General features: G+C 31.5%; 1 protein-coding gene and 1 long non-coding RNA gene across 2 annotated transcripts in view; one reads left to right on the forward strand and one right to left on the reverse strand.

Annotated features, from left to right (window-relative positions):
• Nucleotides 1–23,482, reverse strand: part of Alpha-man-ia (alpha-Mannosidase class I a) — a 466,863-nt gene that overhangs the window by 171,204 nt on the left and 272,177 nt on the right. The window lies entirely within an intron of this gene.
• Nucleotides 14,248–23,482, forward strand: part of LOC145936708 (uncharacterized) — a 39,448-nt gene continuing 30,213 nt past the window's right edge. The window contains exons 1-2 of the long non-coding RNA XR_014425429.1: nucleotides 14,248–14,379; nucleotides 14,490–14,531. This is a non-coding gene — a long non-coding RNA (uncharacterized LOC145936708). The remainder of the gene's footprint in view (nucleotides 14,380–14,489; nucleotides 14,532–23,482) is intronic.

Here is a 23,482-nt window from a genome sequence, read left to right on the forward strand (position 1 = left end):
TATCAACACAACAATTCTTGAGCAGAAAATAAATAAATAAAAATAAATCTCGATGTGTGCGCGCTTCTAGCAATTTTTATAAAGTATACTTCGCAAACGATACAAACGTGCAATATGTTATATATTAGAGATCAATTTCTAGTCGTTTATCAACAATAAACTCAAAACGGACAGCGCGACATTATACCATTTCTTGAGCTGAATACCGCTACAAAATCCGTAAAAGTAGATTTTCTCATGAAGAAAATTCGATCGCGTTGGATTCTAAAACGTCCGAGTAACCCATGATGGCACTGGTCGCGTCGTGTAAACTCGGAACAGAAATACGACAGCTAAAAGGACGACCCTCTGTGCTGAGTCATGGCTACTGAAACTACCGAGAGTCCCAGATCGGTCCAGCTCAGCAAACCACCAAGAATCGTAGCTCCTCGATTCTGAACTATCGATTTTTTTTTTCGCGCTATATCTAAAATAGATCTCATCAAAGAATGATTTATCACAACGATATTATTAGAAAAAAACAATCTCTTAATTTCTCTAGACTTTATTGTTGCATTATTAGCAGTATTGACAATATCTCGAAATATTTGATGTTCTAAAATAGAATTAAATGAGTGAGTAATGAAGTGAGAGAAAGAGAGCGAAATAGCACTGGATTGCAGAGTATTATTAGAAGACAATTTTCTACTATTAGACTTAATTTACATATCGATTTTTAACTTTCCGTAATTCGTATTCATATAAATTTTCGCAAAAACACCGAACCCATTTGCCAGATAGCTTTTCACAGAAATTTAAGCTCGACGTATTGTAGCTTATTGCTTCCGAAGCGAGAATATAACGATAATGACCGTAATTTACATTGTATGTGTGTGTGTGTGTGTGTGCTCGCTGTTCTCACATTTAAAAAATGGCCAAAATATTTAGTAATTGTTCTTTTTCCATGAGACGGTAAATGATGCTTCGTTATCGGTTTTCTAAACAACGCAGGGAAAAGATGGATTTTCTATGGAAGTCGAAGGAGCGCCGTGTCATTCCGTTAATAAATCATTGCGCGAAGTCTCGTTTTCTCAATGCGCTTTTGAAAAGGCAGAGCAAAGAGAAAACGACTATAGAAAAGGACTCGTGCGCTACGTCAAACTAAGAGTGATATAAAAAAGAAACATGCATCGATCGAACCAAAAGATATATATATACGCATTTCCCATCGATATCACAACGAAAATACGAGCGCGCTTTGTTACATGTTCACCATGTGTGTTCGTCAAGCGACAGAAAACATTTTTGATTTTATCCATAACGGACGTTATGCCATCGCAGAAGAAATATCACATTTTTATATATGTTTCCAACAAATCCGATTCTTTTTTTCTCTTTCTCTCTCTCTCTCTCTCTCTCTTTCTCGTATTGATAATAAATCATCGCGGTATGCTCAAATGCACAGTTGATGCATTTTGGCATGAAATAAATTAAAATATTTTTATATTGTTTATTTAAGCATTCACGTATATACGTAAATTATCATGCTTTTTGTTATTTTCCAATTTTTTAAATAAAATTCAAAATAAACATTGACTACTTATGATTATATTATATAGTTTAAAGAAATAATTATGTAATCGATTCTTCATTATGTTAACATGAAATATCTCGAATAATATACAGAATACTGAAATAAAAATGTAGGCGTAAGGAGAGAGATAAAAATCAAACAAGAATAATTAGACCAACACTCGAACGCAGATCTCCCTTATTTACAAATAATTATCGATCACTCTATTAAATACGCCGCCTAGATCTTACATATCGATACTTTCTTACTCACTTAATCTAATACTGTGCCGAAAAATATCTATTGCATATATTTTTTTTTATCACATATTGCGATATAATAGCATTTCTCATACTATTATTATCAATCACAGATTTGTGAAGCAAAATTAATTAATCTATCAATACTATCGCATATGTTACATTATGTTTCTATGTTTGGAATCTCATGCATAATAATTCTGTAGTAATTTGCGAAATCGTTATAATTTCAATTGTCACACATGTTCATTAGTGCGCTGTTTGTATTATAGATACAATTGCTATATTTATAAATAAAGTCATAGTCTCAATGACAAATATACTATAATCCTATCATAGTAAACGCAGTAATTATTCTATTATTCATATATATAAAGTTTGTTGTATTACGCTAATTATTTTGTGCAAATTTAAACACACAGATATTATTTAAACACAATAACAGAAAAAATATATTTACTAAAAATTTGCGATATGTGTGCGTATGTACGCGCTTGCGTGCGTGCGTGCATATGGGTGTGAGTGTGTTTGTGTGTATATGTGAAGGGTGTAAATGTGTTTGGCGTGTGTCGAATATCGAGGTATTAATCCGGGTAGCGAATGTATTGGATGACAGATCGAAATCAACGTTTGGATGTCAACGGCTAAAAGCTACGTTCTAGCCCATCGTTACGCCATCGCAGTATTGTCAATATATAGGTACATCTGGAGCAGAAAAGCGGATATGGAGAGTAAAAATATTTTTGTGGCAATTTAAATGGATGTTACTCCGAGCTTGTTGGTCAATCGAAACCGTATTTTCGCGTTCTTTCGCAATATGATCCTACGAGAGCAAAGAGACTTTTTTTCTATATAGAGTTAGGCAACAAGTGGCAATAAGAATGAAAATCAGTACCGGATGAGATTATATATTGAAATGTCAAACAATCTGACACGAGAGCTATTATGGTTCTCGCTGAGAATGAAAAAATTGCGTAATTGTCCCATCCCAGTATTATTAGCTTAGAGAACAATTCTATCGACAAATATGACCGACTTTTTACTAAATGATGTTGAGTTTATATTGATCGTCGCGACAGATTTCACGCGCATTCATCATTCTGGCCAGTGACACGCAACTCTCCCCGACATAATGGCCTCCCGCTTGGAATATTCGAAAGCTGCTCGTCCTAAATAGATTTTCCGCGGATAAAAGCGATCGAGCGGCGCACCTTTCCTATTTCGTCTGAAAATAGCTTTGGTCGCGTTTGTATAAGCTATAGCCGGGGTAACGTTATCGATTACGAAAGCACAATGCAATTTGAGGTATTACTCGCAAAGCTGCGCTTTTATTGGCAACCGACACGAAGCGATGTACGTAGAAAAGAACGAACGAGTAATCTGAACCCTCCCACAAATACAAATCTATATATACAAATATTATGTCATATTTCAATAAAAATTGTATAATCGATGAGAAAATAATTTTCTTATAACTTTAATATAATGAATTAATAACAGACAGTTAAAATAAAAAATAATTACATATCCCAGATAGTAAATGCACGTTATTTGACATCTAAATAACATTATTTGATGTTATATATAAAATGATAAGCGCTTGCTAATTGGGATAAGTGATTAGTGATTATTTTGTTATTAATTATTATATATCTGTAAATACATCAACCCATAAACAATTGGATATTAATATAATTATGACACATTCGTGAAGCTATATACGATCGCCATAAACCACGAATGTAATCAGAGTTATAGATAAATCCGTTTTGCCGACGACAATAAATTTCCGAAATCCACCTACGGCCGTATTGCGCGGATTCTGTGGTAAGATATAGCGAAACTCGTAGAGGAAATTTGGCCTGGGGACGTACCCACTAATCCTTCCGTGGTAATCGACGATTTCCGCTCCTAAATTGTCCCGCTACCGTGGGACTGCATAGTTAAGGGCTCCCTACAAAATTAACCTTAGATCGGACCGTGTACAGCAAACCGTCGGCGCTTTTGTTCTTCGATAGAGCGCTAAGAAAGAAATAATTATATCGATTAGCAACAAATCGTTGGTTCCTTCCATGGAACAATATTATTAATGTTGTCCTTATAATTCGAGTCGAAACTATAGATACATATAGGTGAAGCTGATATTGTGATTCTTTTACACATTCGTCTTTATCCGTCAGAAATATTAAATAAGAAATTGAAAATTCTATTACATTTTAGAATCTTGCTTTTAGAATTTTTTTTATTTTAATAAATGTATATTTATTTTTTATAAATTATATTATTATATTTATACACACGTATAAAATATATATATATATATATATATTATATACACACACATACTTATATAATAGTTTTCCTCATTGTCAGACAAAATGAATCGAATGCGCGCGTCTACATCTAATGAATCGCCTTGGGCCAATAGGAAATGGCGTTTTGGTAAACACTAATAAGCACTCGCTTATATATATATATATATATATATACATGCATATATATATATATATACAATATATATATATGTATATATGTACATGCGCGTACCACCACGACGCCATTCTCTGCACGAGACTAATACATCCATAGAGTTTTCATTTTCGATCGAAATATAGTGTCCAATTTCAATTAGAAGTTTGCTTCGCTCGGTCGAGGCAGCGCTGTCGATGAAGTATTCAATCAAAGAAATTTAGTTAAGAAAGAAGGTAACATTTTCATGGATTATCAAATAATTTTATTTAAAAAAATATTTATTAATTAGTAACGCGACTTGAAATGATTTACAATTATAATATTAAAGATTATTTATTCTATCACTGCGAATCTGTATGTTACATGACGATTTGGCAGTAACGACAAACATGATTGTAAATCGTTGATTTTAATTAAGTTTCTATTTGTACAATCGCAACAAATAAAGAATTTAATCAGAAATCTATCATAATAAAATAAAAGGCATAAACACGTACGGTTGTTATGAGCTCATTTTCACACTGAAACTAACAGAGCGTAATTGTTGTTAATTATACCGACACTTTATTGTTTTCAAAATCTTTTTGTCAAATTGTCATGTGCAGTATAGTTTCATTTATTCGATATTTGGCTTGTATAATTTTAAAATTCAATTTATAGAAATTATACGTAAATTGATGTATGTACCTATATAAACTATGTTGGAAAATTATTAATTTCTCTTTTCGATTATTATTATAAATAATCGAACAATATCACAAAGCAGTTTTGTAATGCACAAAGATTTAAGTATTATATATAATTCTATTTATTTTATACATAAATGATTATATTGCAATCCCTATCCAATAGAAAAAAAAAGAATATTGAAATACCAGACAATATACACGAATCGTGATTTCAAGAGATACTCATCTAAAGTAATCAGTTGGAGGTGTTGATTTTATATTGAAAATTTTTCGAAGAAAGCCTTCTTTCTTCGATGTTACAAAGACCCATTCATATTTTTGAAGTAAAAATTTCTCAAAAATCTATGGATCTGTAAAATTGTTTTTTTCTTTTGCAATCTCTTCTATTGTATTCGATTGACTCGGCGATAGTTCATATTTATTTGGAAATGGATGGTAAAATCTCTTGCGATATATATTGCAGATTAAAAGTAAAAAATAAATATCTCTCTTTCGTCTAATATAGTTATTTAATTTCACGATCAATTTAATAATATGGCAATGTGTATGTGTATATAATATTCGTAAATTAGAGAAGCCGTCATTCGTGAAACTAATAAAGCAACTAATTTTACACAAATCGATTCATTTAGACTCTAGTTAGTTTAACTTAACTAAAATCTACAAAGGATGGAGTTCGTGAGCGTAATAGTGCTTTGATGATGCAGTAGTTTACGTTTAAGCATTGAGCGATTCGTGCAATGCTGAGTTTACCTTTAACAATGTGTAAATTTCGTAGGTAGTTAATGCACGTTATATGCAACGTCACCAAGTATACGAATACAATGGCCATGCTTCTCGTTATATGTTCGATATTACTGTGGTCCATTGTGTATCCGACTCCGGCTACGTACAACCGTGAGGTTGATGAAACCATAGAGCGATGTTACTTTTGTATCATCAGAACTGTTTATCTCTTCATCTGGCTTCATCCACCTAGATTCGAACTTGTGCCCTGTGAAAGCTCGTGATCGCGATCGCTACGAGACAGGCGCAATCTCGATTTAATTATCTTGCGACGTGAAAGAAAACATCAAGGGCAAACGAAGTCGTTTTGTCTTCTTTTTTCGGATTCTTGATTCTTTTCGTATATCCCGCTGATATCACTAAGTTTTTCCTTTCATGTTGAGATATATAATCAGAAAATATATATAAGGGACCTTTTTTCCTTCTTTCTTTCAAATTTAAAGTTTATTAATTTTCTTGATTTTATTTGCAAACAATCTAATCAATTTTTCAATTATTATTATTTAATTTACTGTTATAAAAAAATATATATATTTAAAAACTGATGTGTGGACTTTAGAAATGAAAATCGGAAGAAGTCGCAGATTGTGTGTTGGCCAAAAGAAAGCTTATATCTCCCCGTTAGTTCCCGACTACCAATAAATGATTTCCCGCAATGCTGATAACCGCAGGAAGGAAAGCCGGGTTGTTCGCGGAGACACGTGGCAATTTCAGAACGACAACCGCACTATTTTCGCTTACACCTGTGCAAACGGAAACAGCTTATTCTCCGAATAGAAGTTTGTGGTTTCCGCCCGCGCGAGTCATTGTTTGCCGAAACAACACGAATAATGATTATTTAAGAGGACAACGAGCGGAATCCGATGCATCGCAAGAGAGTGAATTTTCGTAATAGCGGGCCGCCTCTTGACGCTCACAAAATATTAGTCGAGATTGTTTTCAAACGATTTATCCCAACCCTCTCGCGAGAAAGACACTCGTCGCACAGAAGTAAACACTCTCTCTAACGTCTCGCGAGCAAACGTCCCGGAAACGATATAAGACAAAGAGCCGCGCAGTGCAAACATTCTTCGTCCGTTTTCCCCTTCGACTCGGATGCTTTCTACTTTTGTAAGTCGAAGAAAGACATTTCCGAAATGAGATGGTAGTGTATCAGAAAAAGGCTCCTCATAGGCGAAAAAGTAATCATATTATTAAAACGTGAATCGCACTAATTGTGACAAACAAAATATATAGAGTTTAAAAAATATAATATAAAAAATATTATATAAAAATATAGTACAAAAAATATAATAAGTAGAATAATTGCAAATAAAAGTTTATTAAATTAGAAATTAAATAAACTGAAAATTTTGTAAAATATTTCAATATTATATACATATGTATATATACTATATATATATATATATATATATATATATATATATATAATACATATATATTTTATAGTGTTAATTCTACGATGTCGGGATATTTAGCTTTTAATTAAAGTACATATAATTTGAAAAAAAAAAATATATATATATACACATATTCGTTACATTTCGTTTAAAGCATAAGTTAATAAAATACAATCGGAAATTGTGCCAATCAATTTTGCACATTTATAAAATATCAAAATGTATAGCTCTAAATTATATTAACGTGAATGTTTGTTGAATAATGAAAAAGTAATATCGATAATTTGAGATAAAGCGAAAAATAAATATCACGAATGAACGTAAATAGAGAAATGAGAAACGAGAAAAAATTTTCGACAAATACAGTCATTAATTATAAAGAATTAGCTGTCATTATTAGTCCTAACGTAGGATATGATCTCGATCTAAAATAATGTATTAACTATAATACTTTTGAAACAATTTACACACAGTTTGTGTGTTTACATTTAAAGCTTCTCAAGATGTTCTCGAACAGATGTTTTGCAATTCGAGAAAATTATATAATCATAATCACAACAATCTAAAGTTTCTTTACGGTTAATTGCCTAAATTTATTAAATTCGTATGAATTTCAATCGTTATTGCATAAGAAATGAAGAGTATTGCGGAGCTATGTAATTTTCATGCGTGCGGGATGACGAGCACCGATTTAATGGCTGTTGCATCTTATATACAACAGCTGTATCCGGTTTCTGTAGTACGTAAAGAAGATCGACGGATAAGGTAGCCCAATAATAAAATAATAGTACTGGCACGCGATCCATAAGATATACGTGCTTGCTTTGCAACGTCGCAAGCACGAACACTTTGTGGCGTTGCCCTATTATGGAGATTACTTCTTCGATTCAAAAACACGTAAATCTTATTATCGGATACGACCTCAAATATTAAAGGAATACTTCAAGTTTCCTCGATTTACTCCAAAGCTTGCCCAACACCTTGATTAGTTTATCTTGATTCCAAATATTATCAACAACTTACGAAATATTATCTATATAACCATGATAACACACACACACACACACACACACACACAAAATTAATATTAAAATTATAATTTTATCTTTATTTTTGCTTTATTATAATTTTGCCATTGCACATTGTGCCAGTGAGTTATTTTTAATCTTAAAACGTAAAGTATTAGATCTGCGAATATTTTATGTATATATATATAAGTACATAACATAAAAAATCTGTAAAATATAAATATATTTAAATTATAAAGTAGTGTGCAAAAGAATTAATATTTCAAAAAATAATCACTGTGCGTAATTAAATTTTCCATTCGTTTTTCAAACAAATATTTAATATGAAGGATTACATGTGACGTTCGCAAACAATGTAGAATATTAATTATTGTAAATATCTTATAAATATTTGAAGAATTTTTTTCACAAAATAAAATCTAGAATATTTCGTATGCATTATATTATATAATTATGTAAAATGGATTTCCTGCCTCGGAGAGTGCAAGTAACAAATAATAAATAAAATAAATTAAAAGTTGCTCAACTTCATGGTTGTTTCGCCGTGCGTCCATGAGTTTGCTTCTTCTTCTTTCTCTCATTTATTCTTTGCTGCTTCTTCATGCCATTTACATGATGTTCACTCACAAGACACTTAATTGTGATCGCACGTGCATTAATCACTCAAATACGATGCATTTATATGGCACTTTGCATTTTGGACGTTAATCATACGCAGTGTTATTATATTGTTATTATTATTACATTGCGACAAAAAAAATATAACGCAAAGATTAACAATATGTCGTATGTCGTTGCGATCCGTTCGATATTTCAAAATTATGTGATCAAATTTATGCGCCATTTGTTGCGAAAATACTATTTCTATTGTCAGTAAACAATATACGCACATGTTTTAAAGCAATTTTGTCATATTGCTTGTAATTATAATAATTACATCTCGTTAAAACATAAATGTAACGCATATATAAATATATAAATTTAAATTAAAGTAAATATCCACAGAATGCGATATATAATACGAAAACGCGTCGTCGCGTTGCTGATTCACGCGGTAGAGATTTCGATCAAATAAATTATATAAAATACGCGTTTTAATCATCATCAATATAGAAACGCTGAATTTACGGTATACAATTGATAAATATTAAAATGATTTTAATAATGACTGTACTTATTAATTAAGAGTCTTGTGACATCATCCGACCGGAATCGATTTATCCTATATCCGGGAAACTCGTTTTGTTAATGAGTTAGGAATTCGAAATGAAACTTTGTATATGATACTATTCAAACCAAATTAATAAATAATTTAGACATAATAATTGCGCATAAATTAACTGTATACGGGTTGATAACTGTCATTTATAATAACCGTAGGAAATGATTGCGTTTAACATATCTCGATACTTATTATGATCACTATTTTCTTAATGATTCCCGATCGCAATAAGATAACTCTAATAGCAGTGTATTATACACTGTCAAAAATAAGCTTCGAATACTGTGATAGTTTATTGTTTCAAGAAATACGAGTAAGAAATATTCTGCATATCTTTAATTTAAAATTAATTATTACTAAACGGTTGATATATACGGCTATTCGTTACTTTAAAATGAATTATTACTGAATGGCTGATATACATGGCTATTCGTTACTTTAAAATCACTCGATCCTGCTTTTTATGTATTACTGCGCGCTCTCAATCCGAAAAGAACGGATAAATTACATTTAAATCGACACAAAATTTAAAGTACGGTGTGAGATATATTGAAATCCAAGCATCGTTAAAGAGACAATTATCGTCTATAAGCATTGCAATAAAATAGATTTTATTTGTGGTTTTCACTCCATATCGTTTCGATTCCTACTTAAAATACATATACATAAATCGCACGAAATACTTATTCTGATAAGTTGCAATCGTTTTTTTATGCGCTTATAAATCGTTAATCGTAAGAATTATTTAATTGCGCGGATCGACAATCGTTAATTATAATAATTATAAAAAGATCGCGTCTTCTAATATTTTTTATTAAGTCATAAGCCGAGACAAACAATTTTTATCAAAGCAAATATTTCTTGTAATTTTTATTTGTAGTGACTTGTATTTTTATTTGAAGTGACGCAGTAGATGTAAAAGTTATACATTATTACTTTTCTGTAACATTTACAGATGATAGATATTTCATTAAATATATTTAGATTCAATTACATTTCGCTTTATATTTTAAATTTTTCGTCAATTTAAATTGTTGATTAATTTGCTAGTCATTTTCGGAAAAATAACTGATAAAGATACATGAATTGCCGAATCGAGTGAGTAACGAAAGTCATGATACACATCAATCATATAGTAATAATTAGAAAATCAGAAAACAGAATATTCCGCGTAATTATTTTCTAGAGCGCTAAATATTTCGTGGCAATGAATTATGTATTTACTATTAACATATTAACTGTTATTAATGTTCGGCACATTCGCGCTGCGAAACTCGGACGGAGAGGTAGCGATGCGTGACGCTCCTATGTATCGTCGTATTATCTCTCAAAATATGATCTCGAAAGGTATTAAGATTCCTTTTTTATTACAATTAATAGTCGCGCGTCTGAATTACCCATTAACATGTTTCGAATAATATGCGGTATCAAGACGAAGTTATTAATGTCATTGCGCATATCACATCGCAAATACGAGGAAGTAAATCGACTCCAATCAAGCAGCATTGAAATACGCGCTTATTATTGTTATACCTGAATCTACCTAATCTAACTATTAATACTTATTAACTACATACTGTAAAATCGACATTTGTGTATCCGTATGCACGTGTTAAAGTGATGATACATATGCTGCATTCTGTGGATGGTTATAGCTTTAATTTTGTATATTTATTCACGCTTATGTTATAATGCGAAATGGCAAATTTTCTCTAAAATATGTGCGTATATTGTTTATCAGCAGCAGAAATAACATTGTCGCGACGAGTAATGCGTCAATTTAGTTCAATTTTCAAGTGAATCGTAACTTCGTGTAACTTATTGTCAATATTCGTATTGTGGTTCTTCTGTCGCAATATAGTAATATGTGGAGTCGCGTACAATTAACGTCTAGAGTCGTGTGCAAAGTGCCGAGTGATCGTCGTATTCCGGTAATTAGTGCGCGCGATCGTAATTAATCATGTTTTCGTGAGTGAGTGCTATGAAAGAGCAGTGAGAGACAAATAAGAGAGAAGACCCGGGAGGCATCGGGCGACGGTGGAGCAATCGCGAGATAAGCGAGTAATTTATAATCTATTTTATTTATTTGTTATTTGTAAAATTAATTGCTATGATTTATCTCCGTAGTCGTCTAATCCATTTTACATAATTATATAATATAATATAAATAAAGTATTTTAGATTTTACTTTAAAAAATAATTAAAATAAACCTAAATATATATATATAAAATTAAATATTGACTAAGATTACTAATTATTAAGATAATTTATATACATAAGAATTAGATTGTTATAATTTTATTACATTATCAAGTTTTATAAAAATTTATATCTAAAAAAATTTTTTTCGGTAATTTTTTTTATTAATTATCTGTTAAAAGAAAAACAAATAAAAAAAAGCTTAATGGCGTATATTAATTATTTTGGACATTGCTTTAAAAATAATTTAATATATTATTGTATATAATATATTGTATATAATATATATGTTTTTGTATTTTACAGATTAACGTTGTGCACTACAACTCGGCTATTGCGCACCGGTGAGTAAATTCACTCTAATATCAAGCTTGCGAATATTGTATGAGATATATGTACGAAATGTATTATGAGATGCATAAGATAAGAAATATTTACAAATAACCTCGAAGAAATCTTTTAAAACCTTTTTCTTACTTATAAATACTGGCACTATTACTTTTACATACATTACTATTTTTTAAATCCGCTTATGATAGAAAAAAGTAGTTTAGTAAGAGTCGCAAAAAGTTCACTATAGATCAAAATTTTTCCTTATATGTGTATATATAATTAAAAATTTCTAACATTTATTTCTACTTTTTATAGTACATATATCTCGAATATTTGATTCGATATATGCTGATATAAAAATAATCTTTTCATTTATCGCACCGTCACTGTGTCTATAGACTATAGATGAAGCGTGTGTCTTTAAATAATACAATGATAAACGAAAAAGTTTTTCTCAATATAAAAGAATTCGAAATGATAGCGACCAGTAATTAACAATAAATACATTTTTGGATTCTCATATATGTATTATCAGTTTTGTAAATGCCGATATATTTCGGTATATTGCTCATGTTGCTCTGGTTATTACGACAAATTGAATATACAAAGGCACCTGCTGCCACGCGGCTCGATATTGCGCCAATTCGGTGCAGCTTCATGCATGATAGTCTAATAGCTCTAGTTTTCCGGAAAGCATATCCGGGGCTAAGCTTTCGCTCTGAAACGGTTCATTAAATATTTCATTCTTCTTTCTCTCGTGCACATTATCTTTCTTCCTCCTTATTTATCCGACTCTTCCACTTTTTCATCTCGTTATTTTTTACATCGTTCCTCGTTTGAATGATTGCACCGTACGTTCGCGAAATAAAGCAGGAAAAATGCAACAAATATAATTAATTTTCTCGTATTTTATATTAATTGTCAAAACTACTAATATATAAGTCGCAATAAGTAAATGATTAAGCAAAAGAGTTTCGTTTCATTATCATTTATTCAAAATGTAATTTTGTCATAGCTAGATATAACTTGATGCAATGTGATTTATTGATCGCATTCTTTTATTCAAAAATAGAAAGCAGAACTTTTACACTTTACAATTACATTATGCTCTATAAAATATTTTTGATGAATATATTCGACCATTTACGTATTTAGATTTTATGAATAATATAAGAACAGAGAGAATTAACCAATATAATGAAAATATATATCTAATAAAAAATATAGATAAATTTTTTACTTATTTATTTTTCAAATACTAGAACAACCCAAGCGCGCGTTACGCGCGCGCCATTCTTCGGTTTTGTATTAAAAAAATGATATTAAAAAAAAATAATATAAAGTTTATTTAAACTCGATTAATATTTTTTGACAGAAATCAGTTGATTAAAGCGTTAATTTACTAATTAAATATTTAAATATAAATGTTATAAAAAATTAAAATAGTAATATGTTGTAAATAATATGTTACAATATCTTATTTTCGATTAATATTTTTTGACAGAAATCAGCTGATAACTGTCAAAAATATTAATCGAGTTTAAAGTATTATAACATATTATTTAAAATATATTATATTATTTTAATTTTTATAACGTATTATTATTTTAAAAATTAATTAGCAAATTAATGCTTTAATCAGCTGATTTCTGTCAAAAAATATTAATAAAGCGAAAATTTGCTAATTAAATTTTAAAATATAATAATATGGTAAAAGTTATAAAATAGTAATATGTTGTAAATAATATATGTTATAATACCTTATTCTTGATTAATATTTTTTCTTTCTATATCTTTTAAAGCTATATCTTTTCGAACGAATCTCTTTCGAGTTTTAATTAATTATTAATATTACCTAAAGTCATGTATATAGTATCGCGCGCGCGTTATTAGAGTGAAGTTGCCGATGTTTGTAGCCTCGGCCATTACCGAAACGCCGCGAGTATCAGGCAGTTCGAGCTGCGTCCCGCTGTGATTAATTAGTAAGCATAATCATTAGAAACGATTTCTAACCTTTATATTGTAATATTTATCAATCGCATATCATAATTTCAACGTTAATATGTAGTCGTAATTGTTCGAAACGCATATTTCACAAAAAATTGAATGCAAAATCTCTTGCCAACATAACCCTGTTTTCGCACGCGAATGTGTTGCAACCCGTGGATATACCTATCGTTAATTCTAGCTTAAGTATTTATATTGTGTATGCTATAATGCGAAATAATAAGATTATTCTAATATATGTATGTATTTTATTTGTTACAGGTAGCATTGCGATACACAGTGCGATACACGCGTCGTGTCGGGAGTGCCGTGTAAAGTATCGGACAATTGTAATTATTCGTATTTTCGCGAGTGTCGTGAGTGCTACGAAGGACCAAGAGAGGAGGAGGAGGCCCGGGGAGGCATCGGGCGACATCGGGGCAACTATGAGGTATGCAATATGAAAACTTTTTTTCTAAACTGCATTGTATATTATAAGATATTTATAAGATATTCGACAAATATATGTATATATACATAATTTGAATATTTTGTTTTCAGATCAATGTGCTGTGTACTACAACTCCGCTATTGCACGTATCGGTGAGTGAGAAATTGTTTATTTTATAATAAAAGGTTTATAGAGTCTAACAAGAAGAAATACGTATTTATTTTTATAACTGTTGTATATTCACACATTTGTGACTAGTCTTGTACGCGCATCTGGTTCGACCCTTTCGCGATTGTAGCATTCGCGGCAAATTGCACGTTAGGAAACATGTTAGCCGCGTAATTAAGTAATTAACGATCTTGATGTGCCACAGATGCTATATATGTATAGAAGGCAACCGGCGATTAGTTTTACGCTCACCAATTTGTGATTCCTAACGTAAGCGAGAGCAACTTTAATTGAAGATCTTGCGACATATGCCAGAGTGCATCCGCGGATGTCATTAGGAAAGCGCTAAAGTCATAAGTTAGTTGGCACTATCTCTAAACTTTCACGCACTTTCCAACCTTATTAGTACCTGTACACCTGTGTTACGGACGCCCTCGATGATTCCTTGTTATATTACTTATCCACATTTATATATAAATTGAAAATAAGTATATCTTTCATTTAACAAAAATATAAGCAATATATTCAATGTTGTAATAATTCTATCAGTCTTCTAATATTAACGAAATTTTCAATATATGTGAATAAAATTGAATCAAATAATATTTTTATTAAATATAAATTTTTCATAATTACTTTATACGCTCATTTAGACGCATTTTATCTGTAATATATTTTTTTAATTTTTAAATTCTTTCCTCTTCTCTATTAATAGTTTTTTTCATCGATATTAAATTTCTGCTCTAATTAGATCTGCTAACATTTGTTTCAAAAAATTCAAAAGATATATTGTTCTTTATAAACCTATAGACGTATTTCTCTTTTAGTAAAAAAGTAAACAAGATTATTTCGCACACGTAGTCGTTAAAAGTTAATCGGGATATGCGATAACGTACTGTCAAGTCATCAATGATAAACTTTATCTGCCAAAAGAAATCCGATGCGTATCACTTCATGCAGAACGAGTTATCGGATCATTTATCAATGAACACTTTGAAATTGATTTTATCGTGTTCGACTCTTTCAATCGTGTTTGTAATACATACATGTATTTTTATACTTTAACGCAATTTCAAATTTTAACAAAATGTTACAATGTTACAACGTGATGATAAATTATTCACTTTAACTTCGAAAATGTTTTTTAGCAGTTTTCAATCGTAAGTTCGCAAGATATTTCTAATAAATATTTCGAATATTATATTCATAATATTTCTACTGTCTTATATACGCGATATGCGCGAGAATATTTCTGGGTAGATAACATTTACCACTCAAAGTCTAGAGAGTCGAATAGAAGATAAAATGCCTCCCTTCTACGAAGACTTTTTGCCAGGTGTTCTCCCGCTGTTCGCATCCTGCTGCGCGGGTTTTGCGACAGATTTTCAGTTCCGGCCTGCAGAGAGTGGTTCAAAGGTCCCCGCATTTGCTCATCCCCACGCAATTCTGTCGAGCTATTCCCTGATCAGAGAGAGAGAGAGAGAGAGAGAGAAAGAAAGGATAGGGAAGGGAGGGAGAGAAGAAAGAAACCACTGAACATTGAGCGACCACTTGTTGCTACCCTTCGGCCATTCACATTCACCCTTTTGTCTACCATAGCGTTGAGGAAGAGAGAGAGAGAGAGAGAGAGAGAGACGGGGTAGAAAGGGGGGAAGGGAGAGAGAAGGAAAAAGCTAAAGGAAAAGAAAGGACAAACGGAAAAAGAGAGATAGCACGAGGAATGAAATGGAAGATTATTAACCTATGCATCCAAACATCTGTATCATTGTCAACATGATACGATGTCGTGTATGCTTAATAATGGTCAATAAACGTAGCATTTGTTATTGGTACTTTCGTGGGTTTGATACATTGATACACTCATCTATTGATTATTGTAGAAACCGATATACCTACGACATATGCAAAAAAAAAAGATAAAGAGTAATTTAGATATAGATTTTATAATTAAAAAATCTTTAATTTATATTTAAATTGATCTTCCATATTCTTTTTCTGTTTTCTCGATATTATTATCATAACAGAATAATCGTGCATAGGGAGTATCATCTATTTAGGATTGAATAGCTCTTTTAGAATTTTATTTTCACGAAAAATAGACCAATTGTATATTAAAATAGATCAATCCAAGTTGTCAGCACACATCGGTACTATTGTATAAATTTGAAATTTTTTTTAGAAAAATATGAAATATATAAAAAATATGACTGAATGACTGAGTATGACTGAAAATAAAATATCTAGACATATGTAGCATAATCAGATAAAAATTTATTTCATTAACTAATTATTCCGTTTGTTTGATATGAGGAGGACACATTTTTCTATAATAATTGTTGTTAAACTGAATTGGACTCACATAACGCGTCGACGCAAGAGCGTATTCGTATCTAATAGTGGTGCAGCCGACCGAAATCGATGGTAAAGCAATTTGCCGGGCGTTTACGCGACGTATTAATGCAATTTGCATGGTTGTACGGTTCGAACGGCTCGACAGGCTTCGTAGCACGTGTCAATACACACGATTTCGCGTAAGTCATTTTTATCGGTACGATTTGATTTTAAATTATATATATATATGCTGAACCACGACAACATTTATACTCTTTCTCGATCCATCATAAATCCGTCATTCCATAAGATTTTTCCCTTTAAATTGTTGACAATAAAATAGTATATTATGAAAAACGCAGAGAGATAGCAACATAAAATATTTCCTACTTTCGCAATCTGACAGTTTGGGCATTTTCGATGAGAGATAAAATAAATCGCATGTTACATGTATTATGCACACATGATAAATCTAACAATAACAATCAATAAATATTTCTAAATCTCTTCATTGATTGTATTGCTCGTAAAGCGTCAACTATAATTAAAAAAAAACAGAATCAAGATAAATGTTTGTATACAAAATTGTTAACTATAATTTAAATTATGACGAGCAATTGTCGAATTTTAGTGCCGAGAGATAAATAAATAAAACCAATTCATATAGACGTTATGAATGCAAATTAACAATTATCACATCAATGTTCGAGTTTTGTTGAGTGATTTATTAAAAAACTAGCAAATACCGTTTATACGGCATATTTGACTGTATCTTGAAAACTTTTCATGAATATCACTGTGAATGGTAAAGAGAAGAATCCGGATACTGTCGGATCGTAAAATATAATTTTAATTATTGCCTTAAGTCATTTGCATTCATACAAGACACAAATATCTTCATGAGAATGAGCGCTTGATTAAATCATAATTAATAAATTACCAGCTTTTAACGTGTTCAATATCTTAATTGCCCAGTTCCAGCGAATTAATTTGCGGGAGGGAGAGAATCGGGTATAAATCACATCAATTTCGTGAGTAAAAGCTTGCCACGAGGCAAGCAAATGTCTCGAACATCATCGAAGCTGCGATTAAATTATTAAGTTACGAGTGCTTTGAAATATTACAACGCGCTTATTAATGACAATACAATTGGAACCTTATAATGTATGTACATAGATGAGCTCAATTTTAACATGTATGCAAAACTACTTTGATCTAATTAAAATTGATTTTTATTTCATGTATATTATGCATAAAAATAATTAATATATTTTTTTTATAAAAAAAAAGTTTCTTTTGCTATTACTTTTTACATTATTGACGTTCTTAACTTTTTCAAAGTCAAAGCTGTGATTAATTCTCCTTTTTGTCATGCGAAAACTTATTTCGCAGCGTCTGGAAATTTCTTGAAATCCTCTTTAAAGTAAATTGCAATAGAAAAAGATCTTCTTCGCGGACTTAAAACTTTTTAAAATACTGAATTGTCCACTAAAGTATAATAAAAAGAGAAAAGTTATTCAAAAGATAATCAATTCCTTCGGAGCTAACAAATTCTCTAAGATCACGATCTAATACCGAATTCTAAGATAAATCTGTGTCGAGAAAATAGGTTTTTTTATAAGACAATCTCAAGCTGCAAATTTTTTTCCTGATAGCGTGACAAGGAAAGAAAAATCAGTCATGGAAAAAAGCGTTAACTTCATTAGGGAAATTCATAAGATTTTCGATCAATTTTTCATTCATGAATGTCATTGAATAAAATTGTGAGTCGGAGCAAATTTTCAAAATCACAAATAAACGAAGCACGAATATTTAAATAGCTTGCTAATTAATTTGATAATTACAAAAAATCACAGAATATCAGAAAATGTTATTATATATTAATTATTTATATGCTAGCCATTTCGTGTGGTATATTAAAACCAAGAAGATACGTATAAAGATACAACTTATATCTCAGTTTCTGCACCGTCACTAAGAAACGTGTCGACCACCACTCGTAAAATCTTCTCATTTCGTTGAAGATCTTTTTCGTTTTCTTTACTTTCAAAGAGTCAAGAATGTACAGCAATGTCTAGAAATGTCAAGTATAAGGAAACATTGCATGAAATAAAATAAAGCTGAAACTATTTTATTTTCTATATAAATTATAAATTATTGTCAGTATATGAATAAAGGTGCTCTAAACAATGTTTATATTCACTAATAAAATCAGGATAAATTTGTCACATTATTGAATATATTTTTTTGACAATATTATTACGATTTAATATATTTTAATATCACAAAATATTTTATTAATTTACATTCAATTGATTAATACAAAGAATAATTCAATTAATACAGCAAATATTCTTTATGAAACTTTAAAATGACTGTACTTGTACATAATGCAAAGGCAATAGCCTTTGCTACATCTTCTTGAAACCACGTATATGTTTCAGAAGGTCCGCGAACTCAACCATTACTTAGGTTCTTTACTGCAAATAAATTGTCTTTACTGGATGGAACCTATCCAGAGAACTTTTCTAGTTAGTTGTTATTACGACTGTAGTTTGAGACGACGATTTCTTTAATTTTCAAGGATATTTATTTTGCATCTTTTGTAGGCATCAGTCTGTCGCATTACACAGAATAATATAAGAAAAAAATCATTTGTAAAAATATCAAAGACTTGTTACTTTTTATTTAAAAGTTATTTATTTCTTGATTATTATATATATTATAATTTAACATATTTAGAAAAATGTTTCCATTTTGTTTTTCTATTATATATATTTTTACTTATTAACAAATAAACACAATTTATGATTATTTTTTTAAGGCAAAAATTAATAAATATAGTGATATAGGAAAATTGTTTCTTTACATTCAATAATCAGCATTTAATTTAACATTACATGCGTTTATTATTACATTCGTCACTTATTGTTAGATTGCTTTTTTATCAGATATTTTGAATTTTCACGTTTATTAGCGTATTTTAAACTCACGTCGTATCATATCGTAGCAATTAGTTACATTTATTTGCTCTCATCAGTTTAGTTTCATGAAATCAATACAAGAAGTACAAGCAGTTCGATATAACGCGCGAAGCAATTAATTTTGTTACCAAAGTTAAATCCGGAACAAGAGTAACGTGAAATTTTCGCAAATAACACGTCCGCGTACATGAAATGTCAAATATCGCACGATGCTCTTAATAAAGGATCATATACGAATTTGAGAGAAACGTACCTATGGGGCAATGGCAGCATAGTGAAAATCGTAATTAACGACTTAATCAACGATTTCAACGGTATATTACCTAGATATATCAACCGGATTTACAGGTCTTTAGTTAGTCTCGTTTTTGATACGCAGCCAGATATTACGCTATGTCCGTCGACTTATCGTTTTTTTAACCCCGTAAGCGTTACATTGCCGAGGCCGTTGAGGCGTTCCCATACGATGTCGCGTCCTCGGTAAAATTAATTGTCCATAAAATGAAACGGCTATTTTTATGACGCCGAGGATGTCTAATTGCGGAAGAGGGGAAAGACGAGTGAATATGGCGTGAGGGCAGAGGTACGACAATGAACCGTGAACCTCGTTTTACTTCTCGCAATTTCATCTTTACTCGACAACGACGATTGACGACGACGATCAAGCGCCGTGCTGGCAGCAGTAATAGAACCCGGTTCGCAGTAACAAACGAATTATTTTTCGCAGATGCTATGTATTCTTGACAGTTAAAGTAATCACTCAATTGAAACTACATTTCTTCACGTATACTTTTCATATGCACATTGTTCCGCAATTTGTAACTTTAAGTATTTAAACGATAGTTTTTTTTCTAATATAGTAAATGAGGAAATTTCAGACAGACAATGCTTGATATATGAGTCGTTTTAGAAGTCGATCAAAAGATCTGAAAAAATATGCGCTAATCGGTGACAGCAAAAACTGCGAACGATTTTATTTCAGCCAGAGTAAGCCGATTATTTGTGGACAGGTGCTCCGTGGTTTTCGATAAAACTCGATGGCACGTCGCTTTTAATAATCGACGATGGTGGATTAATATCACGACCGTTTCGCAGATAGCGTGCATAGGATATTAATCTAGAATGGCGACATGCGAGTTGACAGTGACATACGTATCACGTTCGATTGCCAGTTCGCCGGTCATTTTTACGCGCGGTGGCTTTCCGCTTCGATCGGAGCACTCGAGTACCTCCTTTCCGCGAGGATTTTTCTGCGAGTGTCGATCGCGTTTCCCCGGGGTTCGAGTCGATGTCCGGCAATTATTTATCGCCGCTCTATCGTCCGCCCCATCGTCCGCCTCTCTCGATTCGCAAAGCGGTCAGGCGATTCGAACCTTGACGGAACTTTATAAATTGCTTATAAGCCGGCGCGCTCTTATTTTTGATACCGCAAATTATTTACAGGAAATCCGTTTATTCTCAATTTTGGATAACACAATGATGGGAAAAGATTTCTAAAGAGATTTCTGTTACTTCTTTATAAGAAGTATTCCGTATTTTGCAGCTCTTAACTATGAATAGAAATAAACAAATTAAGATACTCTCTCATTTGCATTAAGAAAAAAATCATGCCAAATTTATCTAATAGAGAATTCATAATAAAGAAATGTTTAATTTTAATTTACTTAAGTTTAATTTAGTTTAATTTTAGTTTAATAATAGTTCTCGCGGTTAAATGATAATTAGAATATGAAGAGTGTACAAGATATATTGGAGAGAGGGTGATATAAAGATAAACTGGCTATAGAAGCGATTTGTAGTATTTTTCTCTATGCATGACATTTGATATATAAACATAATACTTGACATTGCTGCGTAATGCGTTTCCAGAATAATGCCGCATAATATACGACCGCCTATGGTGAGCTCTCGTGGCATGTTTCTCGAAGTCGCCCGACGTACTCGACAAAACGTGAAATATCGGGGACACGCGTGCTCGCAGTGCAACAGGCTGTGTTGTTGAACGTAGAACCATTTGTCGTGCTCGCGTAAGGTATACAGTCGCGATAGACCGTCACTTTTCATAATTTCGGGATAAAAATAATAATCAAATACTCTTATTAAGCGTTAATCGCGCATAAGTAAATCCTATAGTGCGAATGAAGACAGTAGAGTTTCAAACGACACTCAAACGAGAATTCGATTCGATAATATAATGCGTAACGTATTATTAGAGGAGAGTTTCTTACTCGAATACGTCTGTAGAAAATAGCAGATATATCTTATGCATATTACAAAATATTATAATAGTATAAAATATTATATTCAGATTTGCGATGTGGAGTGATGTTCGTTATAAATATAATTATCCGCTTTCCTACAATTATTTTCAGGATCCATAACTTTAGTTTAAAGTTATGGATAGATCTTTCAGAATCGTATATAATATTTGCTCGGTAATTTTGTGAGAGCGCTGGTAAATAGTCTGCGCAAAATGGCCGCGAGAGGATAAGGGAAAAGAGCGGTAGAAACGAAAGCCGAGATAGATAACGGTAACCGGTGCTAATTTATTTGCCTTATCCTATTGCGCCCACCACCAGTGGGCTCGCGCCTCTAGTGGATGTTTCCTGATTACGCTGTTACCATTGTTTTCATTCACGACAATGTACGTACTTGGATTAAAAGCATAAAATAGCATCATTGTAATCTTTTATTTCGCGGTAATACGAGATTTCTCTCTACGAACATCGGATTTAAATCTCCGTTTCAATTTTCCTGTGATTTAATTGGTGGAAAAAATAATGTTAAAAGACGACGACACACACGAAAAACATATTCGCCGCGATAGGTTCCTTAAAGAAATACACATTCCCTTACTTTTGCAATAAAAAAAAGGACACAATGCAAAATTTTCAAGACAGATGTAGCAAGTTATTCTCGTGATGCGGTTAGCCCTTTTCACGCTCCCTCATCTCATATATACGGAGCTGTCCTGTTAGATGATTACTCTCCACTTTCATATTTCAAACTGGCGTACGAGTTCGTCTACTTCACGCCAAGTTCACTGAACTTTTCTTCGGAGCATGATACTCTTTGGTACCATTTAAATTTACCATATTTCTCTCGTTTTACAGCGGAGAAGTCAAAATGGGTCATCGCGTAGATTTACTACGTTCTTTATTAACAATGTTATATCTACACATCCCGCGTTATACCTGATAATTAAAACTTACTAACAATATATTTAATTCATTTTTCATGTAATTCCGGACTCTCGCGAAAAACCAAAGATAAATTAATTTTTTAAGGTATTTAAAATTTCGTCAAAGACAAAATAAGTATTGTACATTCTTATACATATTATATGTATAATTGTTCTTATACGGACATTTAACATCAACAAGAAATTAATATTTGATTTACTGGAAAAGCCACTGCGATAACATTTATCAATCATTAATAATTCGTACCGCTACATAAATTTACGAAAGCACATCATTAATATAATATAATTTCTGTGTTCGACGATAGTATAATTCATAATTTATTTAATAAACTGTGTACTCATATTATGTTCGTTATATTTACGTATTTATAACGTTGAAGATTTGCTACCTTATGAAGAATTATATCGGATGTAA

Source organism: Prenolepis imparis, unplaced genomic scaffold (assembly GCF_030444845.1).
Source record: "Prenolepis imparis isolate NDT839.2.m4 unplaced genomic scaffold, iyPreImpa1.0 SCAF_5, whole genome shotgun sequence".
Taxonomy (NCBI): domain Eukaryota; kingdom Metazoa; phylum Arthropoda; class Insecta; order Hymenoptera; family Formicidae; genus Prenolepis; species Prenolepis imparis.